The following is a 17,971-nucleotide window of genomic DNA, read 5'->3' on the forward strand; positions in this document are numbered from 1 at the left end:
AGTATGAAAAAAAGGAATTTTTGGAGATTTTTGTGATTTGGGTGATTCAAAAAACTTGAATTTTTATGCATTCTTTAGACTTTTTGTGATTTGGGTAATTCAAGAAAGTTTGAAATTCTTGAAATTCAATGTAAAAACTCAATTTTTATGGATGTTTGTGATTTGGGTAATTCAAGAAAGTGAAAATTCTTGAAATTCAAAGTAAAGATTCAGTTTTTATTTTTCTTGAGATTTCTTGTGATTTGGATAATTCAAGAATGTTGGAATTCTTGAAATTCAATGTGAATATTTTTGTGAATTGGTTAAAATTTAATGTTGGGAATTCTTGAAATTTTTGTGAATTGGTTGAATGAAAGTTTCTTTGTTGTTGGGGAACTAGTGGGGCAGTGGGGGAGAGGGGTTGGGGGCTGGGATGGGGTAGATCGAGGGGCTTGGGGAAGAAGGCTGGGAAAATAGTGGGGGGTAGCGGGGGAGAAGGCGGGGGTTTGGGGGAACGGGGGGTGCTGGACGGGAGCTGGGGTGGGGTGGGGAGTCCTGGACGGGACTGGGTGGGTGGGGAGGGGCTGAACGGGGGCTGGGGTGGGGTGGGGATGAGGGTGGGGTGATGGGGAAGTTTTTTTAAAAAAAATTTATTATTTTTAAAAATATTTTTAAATTAAAAAAAATGGAGGAAAAAAAGACTTTTTAAAAAAATAATAATTTTAATATTATTTTAAATTTTTAAAATTATTTTAATATAAAATTGATCAAAAATTGACCCCCACTCGCACTCTAGGCGAGTGACTACACTTTTCAAGTCCCAGTTAGCATTTCATGCCACATAGGCAAAGTCAACGGTTAAAGAGTTTGAAATATTGCTTTTTAGTGGGTTCAGGGATCCAGATGACAAACATGTAAGTAGAAGTGTCCAACTTACAAAACCGACATAGTACAGGGGTCCAGAAGGTCATTTTGCCTTAATCTTGTTTTAATACTTCCTTCGTTTCATTTTACTTGGCCTTTTTTGACTTGACAGGCCCATTAAAAAAATATTAATTTGAAGTTTATTTTATAAAATTAACCCTATTAATGATGTCTTGAAATTCAAAATCTAACAATTACTATTTTCTTTAATTATTTAATATCGAAGGCAATATGGAAAAGGAAGTAATAAAACACTCTTGATTTGTGAAAATGAACAATTAATGTGAAACAAACATATTTAGAATGAAGACCAAGTAAAATGATACTGAGGGATGCATGAAATTCTATATCATTAAAGAATTACTTTTTTCTTCGAGACATTTAATTAATTGAAAATAAGTTAGCAAAAATACTTTTTTATTTTCAAGAATAATTTATTTTAAAGGATTTCCTCAAATTAGAAACACTATTTATTTATAAACGAAGTTATTTACGCATATTAAAAAATTTAGGACCCCCGAAAGTTCGAGGCCCAAAGCAATGACTTTAGTTGCTTTAGGCTTGAGTCGACCTTGAATATAATCCGTGACTTTATGGCATCATAACGGAATACTCCCTCCAGTTCATTTAGTTATCTGATTTTGATTTAATACAGAGTTTTAGAAAATAAAGATTTTTTTTTTGTAATTTTAAATTTAAAATATATAATGCATCCATATATCATTTAATAATTTGGTCTGAAATTATGGAAGAGATTCAAACTTCTCAATTTTAATGGGCTTATATCATAGATCAAATCTTCGCCGACTTTTATTTAACTTGATGATAGATATATTAACGTGTTAAATTCAAGGTGAAGTATTGAGATATATGCTATTTTTCGGATGACATACTTTTAATTGATGAGACATATCAAAATTGCTTAAGGTTGATGTTTGAGGATAAATACTGAAGTTTAAAGTGTTTAAGTTGAGAAAAAATAAGACATTACTGAAATGCAAGTTTAAAGACGTAATACATGAAACTAATGTGGATTATGAGGCTTGATAGACAAGTCATTCAAAAGAGAGAACATTTTAAGTATCTTGGATCTATTCTTCAAGGAAATAGGAAATTGGCAAGGAGGCTGTAGAGTTGAGGATGAAGTAGTGGTGCACTTCTACTTTTAGACATGCGATAAGAAAGTGTTACCCAAATCTAAAGACAATTTTCACAGCATGGTGGGTAGATTAATTGAGTTATATAGGTAGAGTATTAGTCAGTCTAGAACTCTGATATTTGAAAAATGAAGGTTGCAAAAATGAGGACTATGCGACGGATGTGTACGCATACTAGAGGGATATGCTTAGAAATGAGGTTATCCTAGACAAACTTCAGTGGAGGACAAGATATGGATAACAAGACTTAAATGATGAGAACATGTGAAGAGGAGATGCATCGATCCTAGTAAGAAGGTACGAGAGGTTGGTTATGAATGATTTCATAAGAGGTATAAGTAGACCGAAAAAGTATTGGATAAAATGTAATTAGATGGGACATGATACAGTTTCAACTTACCTAAGACATGACTTTGGATAACAGAGTAGGGTCTGTGGGACATAAATTAGAATAAAAGCTTAGTAGGTAGAAGTGCATTGTCTTTTTATCCTTACATATTAGTAATCCTTATATTGATGGCCTCTTTATTTTTTATGTATAAGCAACATAAATCCCATCCTTAATGAAAGTAATTACACAGGATCCCAAAGTTAGTTTCTCTCTTCCAGATTTGAAAAAATACATATACATGTCTTTGTACCTTATACGTTAGTGGAATGTATGAGGTAAATTGTTTTGCCTAAAATTAAGAAAATAAAATCAGATACCATTATTCTCTCACATAATTAATGGCAGTAATTAATGTACTGCTTTTGTGGAGGCTTAAAAATAGTAACCGTAATTCAAATTGAAAAATATCCTTAAACATTACCACAATTTTTTTCTCGAAATTGCGATTTTTTTCTTGAAATTGCAATTTGAAATTCAAATTGAAAAAAAATCTGAAAACATCTGTTTTCTTCCGTCTATCAACATCAATATGAACATCGCCATATTGTTGAGGCATTCGAGTTCTTGCCATTCTGAATTCTTTATGAACAATACAAAAGTGATGGTATTGTTGTTTCAAAAAGTATAACATTCTTGAAATTGATCTCGACGAATGCTATGGAATTAAAAATTGATAAAGATCGAAAAAAATTGCGATTTCCCTATACATACGGTATATGTGTATAATCTGTTTTAATACATTAATTTTCATTATAATTGCAATATACTAAATGTATAAAAAATATTGGTAATTAAAACAACAGTTCCCTATACATAAGATATATATGTATAATTTGTTTTAATGCAACAACAATTCCCTATACATAACATAGATATGTATAAGTAGTTCTAATACATATAATATATGATTACAATACAAAAAAAAAAATATATGATTCTATACTAGACACAAATTTTTCATACATACCAGTTCTATGTATAAGCAGTCACAATAGATAAGTTATTACCTTTACTACGGTAAATCAAATATACAAGCAACTCTTCAAAATAGAGCAAAAATTCCAAGATTTGATTTGAAATAGATGAAAAATTATGAACCAATTCAACTCTCACAATGGTATGAGATTACAAAAGCAAAGAAATTGAGCAAAAACCCCAAGATCAATTCTAATCCCTCCTTCTCAACATGGCCGTCGGCAAGAACAAGAGGATTTTCAAGGGAACGAAGTAGCATTCAACACCTTAATCCTTATCTCTTTTTGTGTGTAATATGTGGTTTACTTATGTGGATTTGTGTGTACAGAGCATATCCCTATGCAAAGAAGGACTTATATGACATCAAGGCACCGTTGATTTTTGAAGTTAAGAACGTCGGTAAAACTCTCGTCACCAGGACTTTATTCAGTTAATGAAGAAGGTGATGAAATTAATCACTTTTTCAGTTAATGCTTGATAATTAAAAAATTTAAAATCCCCCAAATTACGTAAGTTTGATTTTAGGCATATAATATAATAAGAAGCACAAAGTTGGAGCAAAAGACGGGTGTTTGAAATGTATAAGAGGGAAGAAAGAGAAACAATAAAAGGACGGGACTTTGTATAATTAATATGAAATTTTTGTAATTACTTTTCAAAATAGGAATATTATGTAATAACTAGTAGTTAACTTGTGTATTTATGTAATTTTTCACTTATCCTTTAATTTCTGTTTCTATCTCTACTATCATTTTAGTTACTATTTAATATTTTTATTACTTGTTTTTCTTATACTTATGTTACTTTTTGAATAGTTTTTTCTTAAGTCGAAGGTCTATTCAAAATTGTCTCTTCTAGAGGTAGAGGAAAGGTATGTGTATGCTTTATTCTTTACAAATTAAATTAAAATTATCTAAAATATATCAAAATTCGTTAAAATTTTATGGTCATATGTTATGTGATGTGAAACATTAAATTAAAAATTATCAAATAAAAAAACATATATGTTTAAATGAATTAGAAAACAAAGTACTATAAACAATAAACCGGAGGAAGTAGAAATTTTATTCTGATTTCATCTTCTGACATAAAAAAAAACATTCTCAAAAGAATATAAATAAACTAGTACACGTCATGGTTGATTTGATCTTAGTTCAGGATTCAACCATACCCCCAAGTCCAACCCCACACCTCAATATGTAAGTAAAATAATAAATGTAATATAATATGTTTGTCGACTATATGTTAAATTTCATTTTCACAGTTATATATTAAAAACCAAATAATTAAAAATGTTCAATGTTCAATGTATGAAACTAATTCATGCATTTGCTTATAAAAAAGCTTGACAGGTGACTGAGGAACTTGTCATTAACTTGGCTCTATATTGTGGAAATAGTAGCAATGTATCTGTCTTATTATGTAATTTTATTATACATGACTTTTAAGATAATCTAATCATGATCATCAAAGATTGTAGTGGAATAATAAGTATTTTTTCATTCTTAACTAAAGATTTTAATTAAGTAATTAAGCGACCCAGTATTATTAGATTACTCTTTTTAAAAAATTAGGATACTGGTTTTTGTGCTTATATTAATTTCTTAATGTATGATTTTTCTTATAAACATTAAAAGGTTACTATTGTTCATTTGTGTCGGAGAAAGTCGTTAGACGAGCTAGATACCATGTACAAAATAAAGTTATTTATCAAACACCTTTAAGTTAAGTAAGTTTTTACATTGCAATTCCTTTTTCTTTTTTTTTCTTTTGGCTAGAAGTTATCTAAAACCACAGCAAAAATCCATTTTTTTAAAGTGGAAAATTGGCCACATAAAAGTGAAGATGATAGTGGGGTACAATTATTAGAATTTGGAGAACCTTTTGTCCCATTCCATAGGAATAAAAAAGGGGAAAAAGAAATGTGCTTTCTTTTTTCTTTTTTTCTTAACATATATACTATTCCTACAACAAGTGCTCATCGGATAAGGAGAATAAAATAAAATAAAATGAAATACTATAATCCTTCCTTAAAATATTCAATGCGCCTTTTTATTTCGAAGTGGAGTCTTTTGGAGTCGACTTTATATTGCAATAAAATATCACTAGATTTGCCTTTTAATCTTCAAAGCTACCCTCTCCATTCATTTTTATTTATTCAATACTCCATCCATTTCATAATAAATAAATTGTTAAATTTTAACACAAAAATTAAAGACATAAATTTAACATAATTTTTCATTTTTACCTGAAAAAAAAAAGAAAATTGACCTTGTAATACTTTTTGAAAAGTTAATTGATTGTCAAATCATAAGGATAAATTTGGAAAAAAAATTCAATGATTCACTTATTTTGAAACACCAATAAATACCCAAACAATTCACTTATTCTGAAACAGAGGGAGTATAATTTTAACATATAAAAACTAAGAAATAAAATATTAATAATTTCATTATATTATTGTTAAATATAATAAATTTAATTTTTAAAATATATATTAAATTTACTATAATTAAAAAATAAAATATAAATTAAATAATAAATTATTCCTCAAGTTTTTAAATCGAACAACAAAAGGTGGATAATTTATTTTGATAATGGACAACATAAAAATGAACGTAGTTTTTATTAACCTTGCAACATTTGTAATTTCTTCAAAATTTTATTACTTCCTCCGTTCTATTTATGTGTTATCATTCTTTTTTGGTCCTCTAAAAATGAATGTTATCTTTCCTTATTTGATAATTACTTAAAGACACAATTCCATTTTTATTTTTATTGGTCCCACTTAATTTAAAAAAAGATCGTAGCACATTTTTTGATAAAAGACAATTTAATAAATATTACTATCAAGTCTTTTTTTATTCTTTAAATTTCGTGACCAATTAAATGGCGACACATAAAATGAGACTGAGGGAGTATTATTTTTTAGAGAAAAGGGTCAAAAATACTCCTCTACTTTGATTAATTGATTAACTTTACCCTTTATGATAATATGAGATCAAATTTACCCTTAGTATTATCAAACTAAACAAAGTTGCCCCTCAATTGGATGGAATTCATCCAAAATAACTTATTTCAATTAACTTAATAATTATCTTCATCTAATTTGTTCTTAACCAACCAAACCCATCTAATTAACTTTACCCTCCTCCCAAACACACATACCCATTTTCTTCCAACTATCTGCCACCATCATAAATGGGCAAAGATCTGATGTTGAAAAATGATTTTGCTGTTTTTTTCTTTCTTGTTGGAAGCCAACAATTTTCATAACACCTATGTCTTTGTCGAAAAATAAGAAGAAAATCTCAATGAGTGCTAAATCAAAATTCATATTTTTAGTAGTACTATGAGTATATTGCAATGTTGAATCTATTAAGCTTAAATCCTGAATCTGCCTCTCTGAGTGAGCAACAGTCTTCCGGACAAAAACCTGTAAAAGTAAATATTTAGATGCAAATCATTGGAAAAAAACACACCATATATTGGTTATGCCATGCTCAGATGTATGTTATATACATAGCAATTTCTCATCTCCAACACATTCAAAAATTGTTCGAAAACATAACACCACAACAGACTCTTGAACATAGTGGCACAATCACAAAAATTTTATGCAAGTTTCACGTAGACACTGGACAAGTGTTCGACATCCTCACGAGACCTATTGGTATACAGTAAAATCCAATTGTGAAGTTCCCCTTACACAGTACATCAAAAGATATGTACAACTAATTAATATATTCATATTCAAAGTTTTATTGACATAAAATAGTGGTAGATTTAGTTACACTAAACAACATCTTTTCTGAAGGCAAAACTCTTCAAGTAACGTGCAGAGGATCTTCTCAGACTTCATTAGGCAGGCTCACGAAGACGAGTAGCCCATTGTGAGCTTAAAACACGAAGTTGTTCAAAGTATTCCCCTAAGGCAAGTAAGCCCTGAGTTGATTGGTGCGTATTTAGGATACTAAAAATATGAATTTAGATATAACACTTGTTGAGATTTTCTTCTTATTTTTCGACAAAGACATAGGTGCTATGAAGGTTGCTGACTTCTAACAAGAAGGAAAAAAATAGTAAAATCATTTTTCAACATCAGATCTTTGCCCATTTATAACGGTGGCAGTTAATTTGAAAAAATGGTGTGTGTGTGTGTTTGGGAGGAGGGTTAAGTTAATTAGATGGGTTTGGTTGGTTAAGAACAGATTAGATGAAGATAATTGTTAAGTTAATTGAAATAAGTTATTTTGGATGAATTTCATCCAATTGAGAGATAATTTTGTTTAGTTTGATAATACTAAGGATAAATTTGACCTCATATTATCACAAAGGGTAAAGTTGATCAATTAATTAAAATAGTGGGGTATTTTTGATCCTTTTCTCTATTTTTTTAAAGTAAAAACAAATTAGTTTGGGTGGGGTAGGGGATTGTGTGAAGGGGGATGGGGGTGGTGTACGGTCAGGTGATAGCTGCCATGGGGCTCAAACGTCGAAGCAGTTTGAATCTAATTTCAGATTTCATGCCCATAATGCCTCTCCCAACAAATAAAATACCCCTTACTTTTAAAATAATTGATCTTTATTGCCTTGAAGCTTTCTTATAAAATATTTATTAAAAATTTATTTTGTTAAATTAGCATTATTATTTATATTTTAAAAATATAAATTTATATATATATATATATATATATATATATATATCTTATATAATTATTTAATGATACAAATAATATTAAAATAACATAATAAAAAAAATAATTTCATAAATGGAACAACTAAATTGAAATAAAATACTTTTAGTAAAAAGGCTAACTAAAACAAAATATGTACTTAAATTTAATTGTCCCTTTTATTAAATTAAGAAAATATTATTATGCTCTTTTGGTACAATCATTATTATTAAATGACTAAATAAAGTGTAATACTCAAATTTATATTTTTAAAGTATAATTAATAAGGATAATTTGATAAAGTTAACCTCTAATAAATTTATTTCTTAAGTGGAGCGTCAAGTCAACATAAGTCAACTATTTTGAAATGGAGGAATACTTATCATTTTAAAAAATCAAAACATAATTACTTATTTTTTCATCTTTACCTTAATCATAAATATGGAGAGATATCAATATAGTGTAAAAAAGAAAAATATTAATAGAGAAGAACAATAAATAAGGATATTTAGTTAATTTCACTTACAGTTAATATTCTTAAGATAGTGTAAAATAAAAATGATGACAATTATTTAAAACAGAGAAAATATAAATCTTGAATTGTCTCTGGCTTTTAAATTAGCAGGTAAAGATGAATTATAGATGAATCAAAATAATAGTGTTATTATAAATGTATTTACATTACAGTAAATTATAGTGAATGTCTATCAAGATCTAATACGGTCTAGTTGATATCTATTGGGATTTGAAGTATCTATCTTTTAGTCAAAAATTAGGAGTATTTTTTCCTATAAATAGAGAGGTTATGTTCATTATATTCTCAATCAAGATGATCTCCCATTCCTCAAGAGAAATAAATAAGTCTCCCTCCTCTCTCTATTTATTCTTGTTGTTCTTTCTTTTATATTTCATAATAAGTTATCAGCATGAGACTCTGCCGTCTCAGATTTGAAGGTTAAGGTATTATTTTCTTTCTTTTCATATTGCTAATAATCTCACAAAATCTGAGTTTGTTGCCTCGAGCAAGAACTACCTTTTATGGGTGTTGAATGCTGAAATATGGGTCTTGGAGACACCGTAAAGAAAGAAAACACAATATCTAATCAAAATCATGTTAAGGCTATGATTTTCTTGTGTCATCATCTTGACAAAATTCTGAAAATTGAATACCTTACTACTAAGGATCCACTTGTTTTGTGGAATAGCCTAAAAGAAAGATTTGACCACTTGAATATGATCATCCTCCCAAAAGCACGATATGAATGCATGCACCATAAAAATAAGATATTGGGTTCAAGTCCCATCGATTTATCGCCTAAAACGCCTTTATATAGATAATATGCTGAGTTTGAATCTCAATGCACTATATTGATGATATTATGATGATCAAGGTAAAATAATGGGTATGTGATGAGAAGTCGTAAAATCTAACCCATTGAATATGCTCCATTTTCTGAAGTAAATGTGGTAGCAATATATAATATGTCTGAAAGAAGACAAGTGATGATATTTTCACACACTTATTGTGATTATAATTAAAGATATGTTGGAGAAAGGTTCTCTACATTATATGCACACCTCGATTTGGTCTTAAATTAACAATATTTTTAAAGAGGTTATAAGCTATCATAATTTGATAGGCTTAACGCACGATTATATTTCATTCCTAGGAATAAAAATTTTGATTATTATAAGTACGGATCTTCCCTGGGGTGAATGTAATAATATTTAGTAAAGCTAAGCGAATATAAACGTGCACTTTGATTGTGATTGTATCACACACAACTCACCTCCGAAAAGATAGAATAATTGAGAAGAGTTATTTTGAAATCTACTTCTGAAGTAGTAAATCTGAACTTTATTCATGTATATCTGAAATTTACTAAAGTAAAAGGTACATGTCATGGTAAACTTGGATTTTGCTAAAATAAAAGTTAATAAATTGCCATGAACCATTGAGACATCTCGAAGATGTGCATACTGAGTATTGAGCATACATTGAAGAATTAGAAAATTTTTCATTACTATTAATGTTGTTCGTTCTCATGATAAGTTGGTTGGACCAACTAATTTTGGGATTATATCCCTTAAAATCTAAAAAGTATAAAAAGTGAATAGGGGTCCGTTCACCTATCATGTGATATCTTGAAAAGATGCATCAATAAGATGATCACATGTACATTCATTGTCAACCTGCATTTGACATTCATAAAGTTGCTTGTTCAATAAAATAAGTTAAGAGCATAACTTTCAGACTGTGTAATCAAGACAATTCATCTTGATGATGATGGTTTGGCATTAAATGCCTTCGATAAATAGCTAAACCATTACTAATGAGAACAAAGCTTCATGTGTTGGTCGAAAATATGACATGTTGCATACAATAGCACTTGTATGCATTAGACTAATAAATTATTATTATTTCTTCTTTCTCAGTTGGTTCAAGGTCAGGAATCAACTATTCCATCTAATAGTTTTGATGTGCGATGTACGATTAATGAATATACCATAATACACAAAGATGAATTCCTCAAAGAAGATGGAGGATGTATGTTAGTTTTTCTAACATAAGGGGGAGATTATAAGCGGCTATTAAATATGTTAGGAATTATCACTAGATCCTCATTCAAAAAATAATTCAAGTCAAATGCCGAAAGCATCTCATATTTAAGCTGTAAGTGCTCCTATTTTGTGTCCATGAAGGACAAAGTCTATGCATGTGTAAAATATGGTAGACTAATCGGTTCCAAATAAAATAATTCTTGAAAAGGATGAGGAGCAATCAATCACAATAAGAAGACAATGTTCTCTTGAAGAGCCTACAACATAACACTTTATGGAATCTTATGAAAGGTTCAGGTACCTGAAAGTAATGAAGTGATGAGATCTCAAAATGTTATGTCACATTATGAACCAATATATCATCGATGATATCTTTGATACAATATTGGCATAATATTGTAAGAGGTTATGAGGATCTAAATTCTACGTTTATTTAAGCATGCTGACGTAGAAATATTTATCAAGTGACATGAAAGGATGCATCTTGGTAAGCATAACACTTATTTGATTTGCAATCCAGACACTTGAAGATGTCACTTGACAAAAATCCATATGAAAATCCCTAAAAGATTCAAAATGCATAAAGCATATAAAGCTTCCGGGAAACTTGTTTATTATCCTTATGAGGGATAAATTGATGGTTTGAAAATCATTGGAACTCTTGGAAAGTTTTCAAAAGCAATAAGATTATTTGCTGAAATGCGAAACATATCGAATTGGATTGGTCCTGAAGTACCATATCCCAGTCCAATTGGTGTACTGATATATCTTGAAAATACTACAAGGCATGCTATAACCTTTTCAGTTAATTTGTTAGCAAGATATAGTTTTGCTCCCATTAGGAGACATCGAAATGAGATCAAATACATGATCTTATTTTATTCTAAAGCTTGCAGTCTCGATCTTATTGGTTATGCTGATACTGGTACTTAGCTGACTCGTATAAAACTTCATCTTAAATAAGCTATATATTTACGTGTGGGGATATTGCCATATCTTGGAGATATACAAAACAATCTATCATAGCCACTTCATCGAATCATGCTAAGATAAAACTATTCATGAAGCAAGCCGAGAATGTGTCCTTCGAGAAAAATGTAGTTTGAAATACGACAATGTACCCATAATTTTATATAGAGACAATGCAACAGACATCTTAATGGAGGATTCATAAAAGGAGAAAGAACGAAGATCACTTCATCAAAGCTTTTCTATATATGAGCTCCAAAAAAATGGTGATATTAACGTGTAACAGATTCATTCAAGTAGAAATATGACTGATTTATTCACCAAGTTTCTTCCAACTGTAACTTTCAAGAATATGGTGCACAAGATCAAGATGCAAAGACTAAAGGATGTTCTCATTAGGGGAGTTAATACGTGTTGTACTCTTTTTTCCTTTCAAGGTTTTGTCCCACTGGTTTTTTCTTGTAAGATTTTTAATAAGGCAGCCTATATGCGTATTGTTAGAATGTGTACTCTTTTTTCCTTCACTAGATTTTTTTTCCTATTGAATTTTTTCTAGTAAGGTTTTAACGAGGCACATTATCTATCTATACATTCAAAAGGGAGTGTTATGTATTTACATTATAGTGAATGTCTATCAAGATTTAATAAGATCTAGTTGATATCTATCAGGATTTGAAGTATCTGTCTTTTAGTAAAAAACTAAAAGTATTTTCCCCTATAAATAGAGGGATTTTGTTCATTATATTCTCAATCAAGATGATCTCTCATCCCCCAAGAGAAATAAAAAAGTCTCCCTCTTCTCTCTCTATTTGTTTTTATTGTTCTTGCTTTTATGTTTCATAACAAATGTGAATAATTTGATTGACAAATTTTTATATCACTCATTGATTATTTAACCTAATAAACTAGTTGGACTAAAAAGCGAATTACAATTCAATTTACTTAGCTCTTATTAGGTTTTATTTTTTTAATAAATTTTTGAGTCTTAATAATCACAACAACAACATATTCAGTGTATTCCTATAAAGTGGGGTCAGAGGAGGGTAGACTGTACGCAATTCATACCGCTACCTCAGATGAAGTAGAGCGGTTGTTTCTGATAGACCCCCGGCTCGAGATAGATAACAAATATAACACAACATAAAAGCAAAAAACAGATAAGGCATAGAGCTAGATAATAAAGAAAACAAGTAACCCACGAAGTAATATTATAAATTTGCTATACAAAATCGAGACATCACCAAAACACTATGAACGAGAGACTACAAGACACTACGCACACCAATACAAACAGAGCACTCTTTCCTACTATACAAACATGCTCCTACCTACTAGCCCTTTACCCTAATACACGTCCTCCAAACCTTCCTATTAAGGGTTATGTCTTCCGAAAGATGTAACTGCCCCATGTCCTACCTAATCACCTCACTCCAATATTTCTTCAGCTTACCTCTATCCCACCTAAAACTATTCATAGTCAGTCTATCTGTAACACCCCGTATTCAAGCACATATATTGGCGTATTCAAGTACGTGTATTGGTCTTATTTATATGGAATTAATTTTATTTAATTTTATTTATACCGGAATTTTCCCGTCGATGGTTCCATACGAAGGTTATTGAATAAGCTTTCCAACGATAAAAAGATTTTCAAAAACGAATAGGTTTTGGATATAATCGAGCACGTTCAAAACTATAAAACTGTGGCCGGGATATTGGGAATAGTAAATGTGCAGGAAAATTTCCTGCACACAAACTACTGAGGCCAGCCATTTTTTTGGGTCAACTTTGAACGATCATAACTCCCTTAATATAATGAACTGGGAGAGCTACAACCTATGAAAAGAAAGATCTTTGAGTCTTCTTTCCAATGCAATTTGTTTCATCCAAATCCAACATCTAAGTAATGAGTTATACTCGTTTTACTTCAACCTCTCAAAACAGATTTTTAGAGTCAACTTCAAACGATCATAACTCATTGTACAGGACGAACTGGGTGGCCTACTTTATATTCAATGAAAGATCTTTGCATTATCTTTCCAATGATACCAATTTCACCCAAATACGATATCGGATCAAAGAGTTATGGTCGATTTACTTTAGCCTATCAAAACAGTCTACCATGGACAGATTCGGATTTACTTAAATTTTAAGGGCAATATGGTCATTTTCCATCACCTCATGGACGAAAATTGGTCATTATATACATATACTTAGCCTTATATCCATCATTTATCATCCAAATTATTGAATAATAAGAAAACCTAGCCTAAGTTCAACTCCAATTATCTTGTGATTCAACCGTAGAAAATCCAAATTGATTCCGTAGTTGTGTTCACCGTCTCGAGGGCTTTGAGAAGCACCCCTTATTTGTGCCAACAAAACTTTGAAATCAAAAGGTCCATTTTATGGTAAGGATGTAAATTATGTTGGTGTTATTTATATGGATATGTATATATATATGCATGTGAGCATAAGAAGTATGTTGTTTGATTGTTGTTGAAAGATGATTGGAAATGATGTTGGATTATTCTTGTGCATAGTTGGATTATGTTGAATTGTGAAGGGATTTGGTGTGATGATGTGGTATTGAAATGATGATTATATATATATATATACACATAAACCGATTGTTCAAGTTGGTTTTTGGAATGCTTTGCAAATATTGGTTGTATGGAATTATGGAAGAGAATTGTGGTGTTGGGTTGCTAATACTAGATGCCAAACATTTCATTGTAGATAAGTGATTTGTAAAGGAGGGAATTTGTGTTGAATTGGTATCCGAATCTACAACGAGGTATGTAAAGCATACTCTAACGATGTTCTTTGGCATGAAAACACCAATGTTCCATCAAGTAAGATTCCGAGATTGTCCAAAAACATGTATTGTTTTACATTACCAACGAAGTTGTTTCCATTCTATAAAGTGTCAAAATGTTTCATTGATATACCGAAAGGCTCCTATTTCATTGTTGTGATATTGATGATTCCGAAACACATTGTTGATGTACCAATGAGTCTTTATTACATCGTTATTGTATAGAAAGTCTATTACTTGGTTCCTATTGATGTATCATTATTCCAAAGGTACTATATTGGCATGAACACTAATGTAATAATCTCAAAAGCATTTGAACCAAGTTATTGGAAAGATCTATTATGTGTGTTACTTGATATACGTGTGGGTGGTAGCTCAGGGCCTTAAGCCTAGCATGGACCGATCCCGATATTTGATATGATTACAGTTGATATGTACTGGGGGCATCCTAATGGTCACAGTACGGTACAGTATTGATTATTGTTAGGTGGTTGGAGGTTCAGGAGGAGGAGGTAATGGCGAATGATAATTGTAAATATGAAATGAACGAATGTATACCGTTCCACAAATGTGTTTGAATTCAAGAACCCAATTCAGATTAATGATAAGATAATGTACATGATCCTAAAAGTGTTTATGAAGTGCGGTTCACTTCTATTATGATTTATTCACTTGCGTCTGATTTTCTTGAGCCCCCATACCACATATGATTATTTAAAACTTTACATACTCAGTACATATTTCGTATTGACGTCCCTCACGGTGGACCTGCATTTCAAGCTGCAGGCACAGGTGCTTCAGCTCATTCACAGCATAAATAAGAGCCAGGTCATACAGCTATTGTTGGTGAGCTCCAGTTTGCTTCGGAGCTTTCCGAGTCGGTCCCTTATGTTTTGTTATTGTACAGGAGTCATGTGTGGGCGGGGGTTTGTCCCGACCCTAGTTATGTCATGTATATCCTAGAGGCTTTGTAGACATAAGGAAGGGTAAAGTCATGAAATTTTATATAGTGATGTTATATTTGTATATGTGGTGGCCCCGACGGCCAAGTATTAGATATATTTATATTTGTGCGTGTTGTGCTGATACAGGTAATTAGACCCTTCTATATGCAACAAAGTACTGTCCAAATTTTTGGTGACATATAAGTGAAAGTACAGGTATTTGAACAGGTTCTCCCGGGCCTTCTCGGCTTCGGGTGCCAGTTCGGCCCAATGGGATTTTGGGGCGTGACACTATCAGACCTCCGAACTGAAGCATCTGCGTTTCTCCCCATCACATGCCCGAACCAATGCAACCTCACTTCTCGCATCTTGTCTTCTACTAAAGCCATTTCCACCTTCCTCTGAATAATCTCATTTCTCACCTTATCTCTCTTGGGAAGTCCACACATCTATCTCAATATCCTCATCTCTAACACCTTTAAATTTTAAATGTGGAAATTCTTAACTGGTCAACACTCCGCTTCATACAACATAGCCGATCGGATTGTCACTCTGTAAAACTTACCTTTAAGCTTTGGAGGCACCTTATTATCACACAAGACTCCAGAAGCGAGCCGCCATTTCAACCACGCTGCACCAGTACGGTGCTAGATATCCTCGTCAATCTTACCATTTCCCTGAATGATAGACCCAAGATACTTGAAAATATCCCTCTAATCCAACTCTACAACCACGTCACCCTCCTACGGTAAATTACTAAACTTACATTTAAAGTACTTTATTTTGATCCTGCTCAACCTAAAACCTTTAGACTCAAGGATCTGTCTCTAAACTTTTAACTTATCATTAACTCCACCCCAATTCTTGTCAATCAGTACAATACTATCAACAAATAACATACACCAAGGCACCTCTCCTTAAAAATGCCGCATCAAAACACCCATCACCAAGGCAAACAAAAACGAGCAAGAGTTGATCCTTGGTACAACCCTGTCAAAATAGGAAAGTGCTCTGAATCTCTTCTTACTATCCTTGCACGAGTCTTCGTACCATCGTACATATCTTAGATCGACCTAGTGTATGCCACGGGCACCCTTCTAGCTTCCAAGTACCTTCACAAAATCTCCCTAAGAACTTTGTCATATGTCTTCTCAAAATAAATGAACACTATATGCAAGTCATTCTCCTTCTCCCTAAACTGCTCCATCAATCTCTTCACGAGGTGAATGACCTTCGTAGTCGAGCAAACTGGAATAAAATTGAATTAATTCTCGAAAACGATCATGATCCTCCTCAGCCTTAACTCTAGTACCCTCTCCCAAACCTTCATGGTATAACTCAATAATTTAATGCCCCTGTAATTGTTGCAACTTTAAATGTCTTCCTTGTTCTTATATAATGGAATCATCATATTTCATCTCCAGGTTTTGGGCATTTTTAGTGCCCTAAATATGATGTTGAACAATTTCTTCAGCCACACCAAATTTGCCCCACCCGTGCTCTTTGAAAAATCCACCAAAATTTCATTTGGCTCAGTCTCCCTACCCCTACGCATTTGCTGAATCGCACCACTAACCTCATCCACTTTGATATACCTATAATAACCATAATCGCAAAATCTCTTGGAGTTCTCCAAATCCTCCAACACAAAGTCTTTGTTCCCGTCGTCGTTCAAAAGTCTATGAAAATAAGATTGCCACCTCCTCCTAATAAGGATCTCCTCAACCAACACTTTGGCATCCTCCCCTTGATATACTTTACTTGATCCAGATCACGAATCCTTCGCTCCCTAGCCTTAACAGGTCTATACAACTTCTTATCCTCGCATTTCTCCTATAAAGCTGCATACAAACACTCAAAAGTTATTGTCTTAGCCCACGTAACCGCTAGCTTAGCCTTCTTCCTAGCTAACTTGTACTCCTCCCTATTTTTCTGTTTCTTCTCATCATCCTTGCTCTCCACCAACTTCGCATATGCCACTTTATTCGTCTCCACCTTTCTTTTAACTTTTTTGTTCCACCACCAGTCCCCCTAGTGCTTGGCAGATCGGCCTCTCGAGACATCCAACGCGTCTTTAGCAGTCTCCCTGATACAACTAAAAGTCGTCTCCCACATACTATCCACATCCCCTCTAGTCTTCTAAGCCCTCATAGTAGATAACTTCTCTTTTATTTTCAACGCACTGGCTAGTGTCAAGCTACCCCACTTAATCCTAGCTGATCCTTCACAACTCTCTTCTTTCTATCTTTCTTAATTACCAAGTCCATCACTAAAAGCTTATGTTGGGTCGAAAGATTCTAGCTAGGTATGACTTTACGGTCTTTACATAGATCTCTATCACCCCTCCTAAGGAGTAAAAAGTCTATCTAAGTCTTGGCCACTGAACTACGGAAAGTAATAAGGTGTTCCTTCTTCTTTAGAAAGCTCGAGTTCGATCCACAACCCAAAAGCCATATAAAAATTCCAAAGAGAAGCTCCTCCTTCATTCCTCTCCCCAAAATTGAAATTCCTATGCATATCATTATAACCTCTAAGAAAAATCCCAATTCGCCTATTGAAATCTCCTCCCACAAAAG

Source organism: Capsicum annuum, chromosome 1, assembly GCF_002878395.1.
Source record: "Capsicum annuum cultivar UCD-10X-F1 chromosome 1, UCD10Xv1.1, whole genome shotgun sequence".
NCBI classification, from domain to species: domain Eukaryota; kingdom Viridiplantae; phylum Streptophyta; class Magnoliopsida; order Solanales; family Solanaceae; genus Capsicum; species Capsicum annuum.